Source organism: Mustelus asterias, chromosome 3 (assembly GCF_964213995.1).
Source record: "Mustelus asterias chromosome 3, sMusAst1.hap1.1, whole genome shotgun sequence".
NCBI lineage: Eukaryota > Metazoa > Chordata > Chondrichthyes > Carcharhiniformes > Triakidae > Mustelus > Mustelus asterias.
This window is the reverse complement of record NC_135803.1, coordinates 23,330,906-23,342,991: the sequence shown is the minus strand read 5'-3', so window position 1 is coordinate 23,342,991 and position 12,086 is coordinate 23,330,906. Positions and strand designations below refer to the sequence as shown.

At 43.4% G+C, this 12,086-nt stretch overlaps 1 protein-coding gene across 1 annotated transcript in view; it reads right to left on the bottom strand.

Annotated features, from left to right (window-relative positions):
• LOC144488006 (uncharacterized) overlaps positions 1–12,086 on the bottom strand; it is a 183,829-nt gene that overhangs the window by 8,119 nt on the left and 163,624 nt on the right. The window contains exons 44-46 of the mRNA XM_078206027.1: positions 10,059–10,175; positions 6,021–6,209; positions 699–985 (exon numbers count right to left, since the gene is read on the bottom strand). The gene's annotated coding sequence lies outside the window, so the exon portion shown is untranslated. The remainder of the gene's footprint in view (positions 1–698; positions 986–6,020; positions 6,210–10,058; positions 10,176–12,086) is intronic.

Here is a 12,086-nt window from a genome sequence, read left to right as displayed (position 1 = left end):
CAGCTGCATCATCAGACTCCAGCTTTTATACTCTATACCCCGTCCTATAAAGGCAAGCATACCATATGCCTTCTTCACCACCTTCTCCACCTGTGTTGCCACCTTCAAGGATTTGTGGACTTGCACACCTAGGTCCCTCTGTGTTTCTATACTCCTGATGACTCTGCCATTTATTGTATAACTTCTCCCTACATTATTTCTTCCAAAATGCATCACTTCGCATTTATCCGGATTAAATTCCATCTGCCACCTCTCCGCCCAATTTTCCAGCCTATCTATATCCTGCTGTATTGCCCGACAATGCTCTTCGCTATCCGCAATTCCAGCCATCTTCGTGTCATCCGCAAACTTGCTGATTACACCAGTTACACCTTCTTCCAAATCATTTATATATATCACAAATAGCAGAGGTCCCAGTACAGAGCCCTGCGGAACACCACTGGTCACAGACCTCCAGCCGGAAAAAGACCCTTCGACCACTAACCTCTGATACTCCTAGTTTTATTTTTATTTTACAAATCTGAACTGCCATGCCACCAGTTCCATTATTTAACTAGATGTACTTTTCAATTGCCATTGCAACTAATCACTTTACAACCATGTGATAAATTTCAAGCCAATATATCACAGTTTGGTTTTAGAATGATGTGTATAAATGTTTTATTTTCAGTGCACAACTGATTATAAATGCAGCTTACCATCAAAAAGGAATAACCAGTCCAAAGGCTGACCCACCCTGATGGGCAAGGAGGGATGGTCTGGTCCTGGCTATGTACAGCCACTGCGACAGAAGGCGCTTCACAGACAGAACACCTGCTGATATAAGGTTCGATGTCTTGCTCAATGAGTGGCGTCATGGGGATAGGTGCAGTGGTGGACAGCCAATATGATTTGTCATTTCTAGTGGCGTAGTGACAAACTTCATCAATGCTGCAATATGCAAATGGCATAGTACTGAACATTGGCAGACAAGAGCCAGCTAGACCTGGAAGAACAGCAAGATTGCAGTAATGGTTAGCAATAACTATCTGACGTAATGATCGGAAGTAACATAAATGAAATGTCCTGAGAGCCTTGCCATTTAGTTGTCAAAACACAAACTAAACTAGTTTTCAAATTGTACACTAAGCACAGCAATGCTGCTCCTGGGCAGAGGCCTCCACTTACTGTATGGAGACAGCACCAGACACACAGGAGCAATCTTACCAAAAACATTCTAAGTGCCGAACGAACATGAAAACAGGAGAGAATTGCGCCCATTTTTTGGGTCAGCTCCCTGATGCTATCTTACAACACTTATGTAAAAAAAGAGGAGAATGTGATTCTCACCACTAGGGGGAGTGGATGGAGTCTAGCCCTGCCGGGAAGCTGGCTGCAGACTACTAGAGGGCGCTATTGCGCATGCAACCTGATCTCCCAGTGTACTATGTACAAGAGTACACAGGGCACTAGGAGATTGTCACTTCCCCCCCACTCCTGCCACATATCACACCCCCATCCCCTCGATCGTGCACGCCCCACCCCATTGCGGCCCCTCCATCTCCCCGATCAAATGGTGTAACAATGCAGTCAGATTGCCCCCTGTCTTGTTTCTCAGGCCTAGTCCATGAGGAGATGTTCTTGCCAAGCTGCAGCTATCTTAGTCTCTGAGTAGCAATCCTCTGCTGTGTCCAAAGTGGCACTTTATTTCTTGAATAGCAACACCGCAGAATTAAAGTGAAATCAATGTTGGCAAACCACACAGATAAGGAAGGCCTGAAGTGCAAGCCATGCTGCTGATCAGGGGGCCGTGAGAGGAGAACTCCATTGAATTGCAGCAGCCCAGGTTGAGGAAGATGCTGCCAATTACACCGGGACCTCAGTGTGGATGTTGGGTGAGGATGGATTGGGTTTGGGTGTGAAGTGTATCAAAGCTGGCAGCCTGTCTGCACCACTGTCAGGCTCAGCTCTGGCACGTGGACAAGGTACCGGAGAGTGGTTGCTGTACCGTGAACAGTATCTAATTGAAGAAATTAGAAGATTAAAGGAAAAGGATAAATTTAGGTAAGATAAACTTTAAATCAAAAAGTCTCATGCTGTGGTGTGACACTGCTGAGTCTGGTTTCCAAAGTAAACCACTTATTGCCACACTCTGGAATAGTTGTAAATTCAGTGAGTTAGGAAGTCTGTGCCAATAAATTATACCATTCAGTTCTCACAGGACTCAAAGCAAGGTGGCTGAAGCAAACTGCTATAGAGTGTTAAAATGTAACTGGTGACAACTTTGTATTGGATATAATGTGACTAATGGGAACAAGATGCGAGGGTCAGCTGACCCAGTAAAACATGGAACCAATCACAGAGTGATGCAATAGTCAGCTGACCAACTGATTCACTATAAATAAGGAACTATGTAGACTTGTGGGTAGCTTGGAGTGGCCCTGGGTGAGGCCCCAAGTTTGGAGTAATGAAGTTTCTTTATTAAACGCTTTCTTTGATTTATAAGTTGGAGTAAGTTTTGTTGTTGTTTCATTAGCTGCATTTTGAAGAGTTCCTTCTGGAGAAACGTGATCATCTATTTGTAGAAGTTATCTAACTAGACTGCTGGATGCTTCTCAATCTTTTGTCTGTTCATTTACAAGAAAGGTCTGGCACGACATTTTAATTTGAAAAAGCATGTTGTTTTGAATTAAAATCCCTGATTAAGTTACTCAGTGGGATGGGGGGAATGTTGTAGGACTCGAAGAAGCTGTCAAAGTGAGGAGGAGTGAGGCCATGGAGAAATTGAAACATAAGGATAAGAATTTTAAACTCTAGCCAGCGAAGTTTATTACTTATTTATTTGTCACAAGTAGGCTTACATTAGCACTGCAATGAAGTTACTGTGAAATTCCCCTAGTCGCAACATTCCAGCGCCTGTTCGGGCCAATGCACCTTGTTGAAGGACCAGGAGCCAGTGTCGGCAGACTAGGACAGCAGTGATGGGTGAGTGGATCTTGGTGGGAAATAGATTACAGATAGTGGAGTTCTGGATGAGCAGAGGTTTACTGAGGTGTTGGCTTTGAAGTTGGGTAAGTAAAATATTGAGTATTGCTGAAATAAAAGATAATTTCTGTCAAAGCTTTTCATCTTGACATTTATTTATTCATCAAGACATTTTGCAAGAATACAAATCCAAGGGAGACAACAAATCCATACTGTATGGGAAGCCACCGCAAAATAGTTGGCAAGTGGAACTCTTCTTCCCCCCCCACCCCCCAAAAAAAAACAAGACCATCTGCTGATCACACAAATAAGTAATGTGATACATGGATTTCAGTGCCAGTATGATACTGGTGTGTAGGCCGCTCATCCTTTAGACTGGTAGATCATATCCAACTGCATGTCCCTTCCACTGTTTAGCACCGGGCAAGCTGCAGACTGTACCCAACTAGCCCAAGCTTGCAAAACTCAAAGCACAGTGTCCAACATTAGATTTGATTCCACAATTGGACAACATTTGCTGAATAATCCTTACAGTGTTAGGAATTACACTGACAACCAATTTAAGATTGTGAGTGGGGCTCAGAGTGTGGAGCATTTTCATGTACTGGAAGCTGCACATATTAATGACACAAGAATAACCTCAGCCAATATGGGAATTGAACCCACGCTTTTGGTGTTGCTCTGCATCACAAACCAGCTGTCCACTCAACTGAGTAAAACCAACCCCCTGCCGTCTCATCCAGGCCCCTCACCTGAGGTGTGGTGACCCTTAGGTTAAATCACCACCAGTCAGGTCTCTCCCCAAAGGGGAGAGCAGCCTATGTTTATCTGGTATTATGGCAACTTTATCTTATACCTTTTACATGAATACATAGGGCCTTGTTCTGAAAGAACATGTGCATACATTGTGCCGATTTCAGCTAAACACAATGACTGATGGCCATTTGCTGGTTCATTCCTTGGGTCAGTGCCTTGACCAATCGAATTCAAGCTACCTACTTTAAATTTCAGGTAATGCTTGGCAGTTAACGGTTGGTCACCATCAACTGGTGCATTCTCTATGGCAAGTTGGGATACATTTGCCAACCAGTTGGTGCTGTTTTCTCATACAGTATAGAATTGCTGTCTCCTTTGAAGTTATATTCTTGCAACAAACACAAGAAATAGAAAAGCACCAGGCCCCTCATGCCTGCCCCGCCATTCAATACTGTGCTATTTCCCCATACCCCCCATTCCTTGATATATCAAATATTTATCCGTCTCCACTTTGAATACTTCTTATGATGCAACCTCCACCACCCATTGGGGTAGAGAATTCCAGAGATTCACCACCCTCTGCGAGAAGACATTTTTATGCACCTCAGATTTAAATGACTGGCCCTTTATCTTGTAACTATGTCCCCTTGTTCGAGAATCTCCCACCAGTGAAGACATCTTACCATCTATCCTGTCAAGCCCTCTCAGGATCTTATACGTTTGAATAAGGTCACCCCTCACTATTCTAAACTCCAAGGAATACAGACCCAAACTATTTAGACTCTCTTGATAGGACAACCCACTCATCCCAGGAATTAGCCTTTGGGCTGCCTCCAATGTTACAATATGCCTTTTAGATAAGGGGACCAAAACTGCACGCAGTATTCTAGGTGAGACCTCACCAGTACCCTCTACAATTGCAACAAATCCTCCCTATTTTTAAACTCTAACCCCTTTGCAATAAAGGCCAAAATGCCATTTGCCTTCTTAACTTCTTGTTGGACCTGCCCTGCTAGCTTTTTCTGATTCATTCACCTAGGTCCCTCTGTACTTCACTCACATACAGTCTCTCTCCATTTGTGTCCTGATGAGTGCAAGACAAAAAGCTTTGACAAAAATGTCTCTTTTTTTTCAGTCATACTCAAGTTCTGTGCCACCAAACAAAAATATGTGATTGGCCAAGACTGAAGGTACGTATGAAGTATGGAGAGAGGCAAGCAATATTATGGAGGTGGAAGTACTTGGTCTTTGTGGTTGAGAGGATATGGGGTCAGAAGTTCAGCGCAGGGTTGCAAAAGTTCAGGCTCAGCCTGAGGCACAAGCTGGAGAGGGAGATGGAATCAGTGGCAAGGGTATAGAGATTGTGATGTGAACCAGCAGACAACGGTATTTGGTTTCTATCCAACAGTGATTATACTTAGTAATTAATTGTCAGAAAAGCACCTTTTGACATCCTGAGGTTGTTGAAAGGCAACATATAAATGCAAGCTTTTCATTGTTCTTTCCTCAGTGTTTAACTGGAGAAAATTGTGGCTCATCCAAAGCTGGGTGTCAAACAAGCACCCTGGCCAACACTGAAACTAGAGGGGTTGAGCTGGGTGGTGTCAGAATTCATTGATCATCCGTAAGTCTGAACCTGATACTCAAGGAAAATCTCTACTGACGATATGTTAGGTGGATTGGCCATGCTAAATTGTCCCCTAGTGTCCCAAGATGGGGGAATTAGTGGGGGTAAATATGTGGGGATTCGGCGATAGGGCCTGGGCAAGATGCTCTGTTGGAGAGTTGGTGCAGACTTGATGGGCCGAATGGCCTCCTTCTCCACTGTAGGGATTCTATGATGTGGTAATGAATAATGGATGGGGTAATTTTCCCTGGTTACTTTACAGGCCTTTGAGGTGCTCAAGTTAGAGTCTTGAGTTATAATGCTGATTTCATCCACATTTAGTGTAATACATCATCTTGGTAAAGGAGTTTAAGTGTGCACTAGAAATGGCTGTCTGGAGAATTATTAAGGAGCTGATTAACAATTAAATTGACTGCTAGCGCTTATTAAAAGCATTTTGATGGCTAGCACTTTAAGCAATGTCTTCTAACAATAAGCAGCTGAGTAGCAGTGAACAGCTGGGGATTATATTACTGAAAGGTACAGTCAGCTTGCACTTTGCTGCTGGAGGTTTAAAAAGCATTTTTGAAACACATCAACCTTCACTCTATAAATGTTTAGACCCAAAATATGAAAATATAACAAGTGGTAGGTTATATCTGATGTAAATGGTTAAGCAATGTCTGGTACTTACCAAGATCTTGATTGTGGGACTTCTCTTGGCCCTCAAGATAAAGCAAACTATACCCCTGCCAAAGGCTATTCATGTTTTGAGGACATGTCGGTATATTCTGTGACTGACTATGCACCGCAATCAAGAAACCAGCAGAGAATGGTGGACACTGGCCTGGATTTCCTGGTGGGCCTTGTGGTCCAGGAGGGCCTGAAGTGAAGGACAAAGTTTCATTATGGTTTTAGTAGAGGAATGGCAATTGTATGTCATCCAATATCCAAACTAATCAAAGCTGAACAAATTGCAATACATTTGTTGGAATTGTATTCATTTTGGTTTCGATTTTGAAACTACTTTGGAGGTCATCCTCCTCTGGTAATATGTGATCATAGAACCAGTAGCTGCAAATCTTGTTATTGTTGTGCTCGTATTAACATGAGATTAGAGCCATGCTACAGAGCCAATTCAGTAGCCCTGTTTGCCAGGGTGATAGCAGCATTGCTGACTTGGAGGACACAGAACTTGGCGAGCAAATCCTACACCATTATTCTTCTGGGCTATAATTTAGCATTCTTCCAAATTTAGTGAGTTGAAATATAAATTTCATGCTGTAGTCTCATTAAGATCCCAGAGTTGATGTAAAAGTTTTAAGTGATACCTGACACAATTTCATACAACTAAACCATGTTTGCACTTTTCTCCATCTCTGTCCAATTGGAATCGGATTCGAGAATGCTCCACAGATGAAGGAGCTCTAAAATTATTTTGTATGTTTTTGTTGTAATGTGAGGCCTGAGTGGGACTGGAGTAAAGAACATTCCACAAAATGGCAGATATAGCTGGGAGCCATGCAGTTACCCATAGCAACATGGATACTCATAATATCCTTTATTTGGAGGGAGTGAGTGGAGTTGAAGGAGATGCTGTTCACCATCAGGCCAAGTTCAGTCAGGTGAAGGAGGGTGGTAGTGGGTGGGGTCTGTTTGGGCCTCCATTCATGAAAGAAGTGGAGAGATGTCAGACCATCCCGATGAAGGTGTAGAGGGATTGGACTTCCACTGTCCTATCATTCCATGGCTCGATTTCTCACCTCCTTTTCCAGTTTTTACTCTTCCCTTCTTTATCTGCTTCAATTTCTGGAGACAGCTTACCAATCAGTTAATAGTAGGGCGTTGGGGAGAGTTACAGAACAAAGAGATCTAGGGGTACATGTTCATAGCTCCTTGAAAGTGGAGTCACAGATGGACAGAGTGGTGAAGAAGGCATTCGGCATGCTTGGTTTCATCAGTCAGAACATTGAATACAGGAGTTGGGACGTCTTGTTGAAGCTGTACAAGACATTGGCAAGGCCACACTTGGAATACTGTGTGCAATTCTGGTCACCCTATTATAGAAAGGATATTATTAAACTAGAAAGAGTGCAGAAAAGATTTACTAGGATGCTACCGGGACTTGATGGATTGAGTTATAAGGAGAAGCTGAATAGACTGGGACTTTTTTCTATGGAGCGTAGGAGGCTGAGGGGTGACCTTATAGAGGTCTATAAAATAATGAGAGGCATAGACAAGGTAAAAAGTCAATATCTTTTCCCAAAGGTAGGGGAGTCTAAAACTAGAGGGCATTGGTTTAAGGTGAGAGGGGAGAGATACAAAAGTGTCCAGAGGGGCAATTTTTTCACACAGAGGGTGGTGAATGTCTGGAACAAGCTGCCAGAGGTAGTAGTAGAGGTGGGTACAATTTTATCTTTTAAAAAGCATTTAGATATTTACATGGGTACAATGTGTATAGAGGGATATGGGCCAAATGCGGGCAATTGGGATTAGCTTAGGGGTTTTTTTAAAAAAGCGGCATGGACAAGTTGGGCCGAAGGGCCTGTTTCCATGCTGTAAACCTCTATGACTCTATCAATATTCACTATAGGCCATTGACTCCCACAACTACCTTGGCAACACTTCCTCATGTGCCCCACTTCCTATCAGCACTCTGTTCTCCCTGTTTATTCTTCTCTGTTGAATTTGTTCGGACAAAGTATATTCAACATCTCTCGTAAGATGACAGGCAAAGCAACCTCCCATATTAGCACTTGCAAAATGTCTTACTTTTTCCTCTACCAAGGATTTCCTCCAACAGTGGTTGACTGGCCCTCAGCTGTGTCAGTTCCATTTCATGCAGTTTCGCTCGCACCCCTACCCCTCCCTCCCAGAGCCATCACAGGGTTCCACTCGTCCTCATATTTCACCCCACCAGCCTCTGCATTCAATGGATCATCCTCCACCATTTCCAACACCTTCAGTGTGTGATCCCAACAACAGTAAGAAGTTTAACAACACCAGGTTAAAGTCCAACAGGTTTATTTGGTAGCAAAAGCCACACAAGCTTTCGGAGCCCCAAGCCCCTTCTTCAGGTGAGTGGGAATTCTGCTCACAAACAGGGCATATAAAGACACAGACTCAGTTTTCAAAGCTTGTGTGGCTTTTGCTACCAAATAAACCTGTTGGACTTTAACCTGGTGTTGTTAAACTTCTTACTGTGTTTACCCCAGTCCAACGCTGGCATCTCCACATCATGATCCCAACATCCACTTTCAGGATTCCAAAAGGGTCTGCTCCCTCCATGACAATCTGGTTCAATCAGTCACCCCAACACTTCCTCCACCTCCTATAAGCACGCGAGAAACATATGATCATATGAATTTGGAACAGGAAATGATCACCCAGTCCCTTGAACCTGCTCTGCCATTCAATAAGATCTTTGCATTTTTTTCATATCCTGCCCAGTCTTTTGCCCCTACACCCAGCATTGTGCAATTAATGCTTTTTCTTTAAGTTTGATTCTATCTGTGATAAGTCTTCAGAGGCAGAAGTCCCTTTACCAAAATCCCTTTATTTATAATTCCAACAGCAGTATACAGAGTGTGAGCAGTCTACCTTCGGGAGTGCCAGAGGAGCTGACACTCCCAGTTAAATACAAGGAAAAGATTCCCTGATTGGCCCAGCAATTCACTCCTTAATCAGGGAGTTCATATTCCAATAGGCCAACCTTAATGGCCTGATTGAAGTCATTAAGTTATCTTTAACATGTTTAGTTAACCACAATTGGTAGATCCTCTCCTTGAAAGTTTTCTTTATTGTTGGAATGTGTCCAGTCAGTATATTATGAAACATCCCCTTAAATGTCTGCCACTGCAGCTCTATTGACCTATCCCTGAACCTCATTTCCCAGTTGACTTTAGCTTGCTCTGCTTTCATGCCCCCACAATTGCCCTTATTTAAGCATAAAATACTAGTTTTGGATCCACTCTTCTCTCCCTTAAACTGAATGTAACATTCAATCATATTATGATCACTGCTACCTAGGTGCACCTTCACCATGTCAGGATCATATTCACTAGAGTTTAGAAGAATGAGGGGAGATCATTAATGCCAGAATCACAAATTCTGGACAGTCTTCTCACCATCTTGAATAGAATACCTCCAGTGCAGGAGGCCATTTGGCCCATCGTGCCTGCACTGACAACAATCCCACCCAGGCCCTATCCACGTAACCCCACATATTCACTCTACTAATCCCCCTGACATTCCCCTAATGCTAAGGGACAATTTAGCATGGTCAATCAACCTAACTTGCACACTTTTGGACTGTGGGAGGAAACCGGAGCATCCGGAAGAAGCCCACGCAGACATGAGGAGGACGTGCTAACTCCACACAGGCAGTCACCCAAGCTGCGAATCAAAGCGGGTCCCTTGTGCTGTGAGGCAGCAGTGCTAATCACTGTGCCATCGTGCCACCCAAATATATCTTCATATCCTTTAAACTACCCAAATGGAAATCTCCCAACCTGCTCTCATGCGGTTTAATAATTCCAGAGCCAAAACCTTTCTCACGAGATATCAAAGCAAGATTTCAGCAGAATTTCTGGCAATTATGGCAAGAAAGTCAGATCTTAGTATGCAAAGGATAAACTTGTACTTCATACAATTCGGTATGTGTTACTTTCGTAAAATTACTCCAGATTTTCTGTTGAAACAAAGCAGTTGAATGGGTAGAATTTGTTCTCACCTTGGTCCCCGGTGATTCCCTGCCGTCCAGGTACACCAGCATTTCCCTTTGGCCCAGGGGGGCCAGGTGAACCCTCAGCACCTGGCCGTTCAGGTTCCCCTTTCCGCCCTTTGGGTCCTGCAGGTGTACAGAAGGATGAACGTTTTTACGTTTCTCCAAGGATCTACATTACCAATTGAAATCTGCTTTTCCAGATCTGCTTCTAATTTTGAAAACTAAAACGCCGAGATATCAGTGTGTAGTTATAAACAAGCAGATAAGGGATGCGTGTAAAAACGGAACGGCAATAATCATGGGGGACTTCAACATGCACATTGACTGGCAGACTCAAGTCGGTAAGGGTGGAATGGAGGAAGAGTTCTTAGAATGCTGTCGGGATAGTTTCCTTGAACAGCATGTTACGGAACCGACGAGGGAACGAGCTATTTTGGATCTGGTATTGTGTAACGAGGTAGGTAGAATTAAGGATCTTATTGTGAAGGACCCTCTTGGGTCTAGTGACCACAATATGGTCGAATTTCTGATTCAGATGGAAGAGGAGAAAGTTTGGTCCCAAACCAGTGTCCTCTGTTTGAACAGAGGGAAATATGATAGGATGAGGGATGAATTGGCTAAGGTAGACTGGGAGAGCAGGCTGGCAGGTAGGATAGCTGAGGAACAGTGGAGGATTTTTAAGGAGATCCTTTTCAGTTCTCAGCAAAAATATATTCCAGCAAAAAACAAGGATTGTAAGAAAAGGGAGAACCAGCCGTGGATAACGAAGGAAATAAAGGAGAGTATTAAAATAAAAACAGCTGCGTACAGAGTGGCCAAAAATAGTGGAGAAACAAGTGATTGGGAAAAATTTAAGAAACAACAAAGAGAGACTAAGAAAGCGATAAAGAAAGGAAGGATAGACTATGAAGCTAGGCTAGCAATTAATATAAAAAATGATTGTAAAAGTTTTTATAAATATATAAAAAGGAATAGAGTGGCTAGAGTGAATGTTGGACCCTTGGAGGACGAGAGGGGGGAGTTAATAGTGGGAAATGAGGATATGGCTGAGTCTTTAAATAAGTTTTTTGTGTCGGTCTTCACGGTGGAGGACACAAATAGTTTGCCAAATATTAACGATAGAGGGTTGGCAGCAGGAGAAATACTTAATACAATTAATGTAACCAGAGAGGCAGTGCTGGGTAGACTAATGGGACTGAAGGTGGACAAGTCCCCGGGTCCGGATGGAATGCATCCCAGGGTATTGAAAGAAATGTCAGAGGTAATAGTGGATGCGTTAGTGATTATTTATCAAAACTCGTTGCATTCTGGGGTAGTGCCGGTTGATTGGAAAACGGCTAATGTTACGCCGCTGTTTAAAAAAGGAAGGAGACAAAAGGCGGGTAACTATAGGCCGGTCAGCTTAACGTCTGTAGTAGGGAAAATGCTGGAATCCATTATTAAAGAGGAGATAGCAGGGCATCTGGATAGAAATGGTTCGATCAATCAGACGCAGCATGGATTCATGAGGGGAAAGTCGTGCTTGACGAACATGTTGGATTTTTATGAAGATGTGACTAGGGCGGTTGATGGAGGAGAACCGGTGGATGCGGTGTTTTTGGATTTCCAAAAGGCGTTTGATAAGGTGCCCCATAAAAGGCTACTGAAGAAGATTAGGGCACACGGAGTTGGGGGTAGTGTGTTAAAGTGGATTGGGGACTGGCTATCCGACAGGAAGCAAAGAGTCGGAATAAATGGGTGTTTTTCCGGTTGGAGGAAGGTAACTAGTGGCGTGCCGCAGGGATCGGTACTCGGGCCGCAACTATTTACCATTTATATAGATGATCTGGAGGAGGGGACGGAGTGTAGGGTAACGAAGTTTGCAGACGACACAAAGATAAGTGGAAAAGTGAATCGTGTGGAGGACGGAGAAGATCTGCAGAGAGATTTGGACAGGCTGAGTGAGTGGGCGAGGATATGGCAAATGGAGTATAACGTTGAGAAATGCGAGGTTATACACTTTGGAGGAAATAATAACAAATGGGATTACTATCT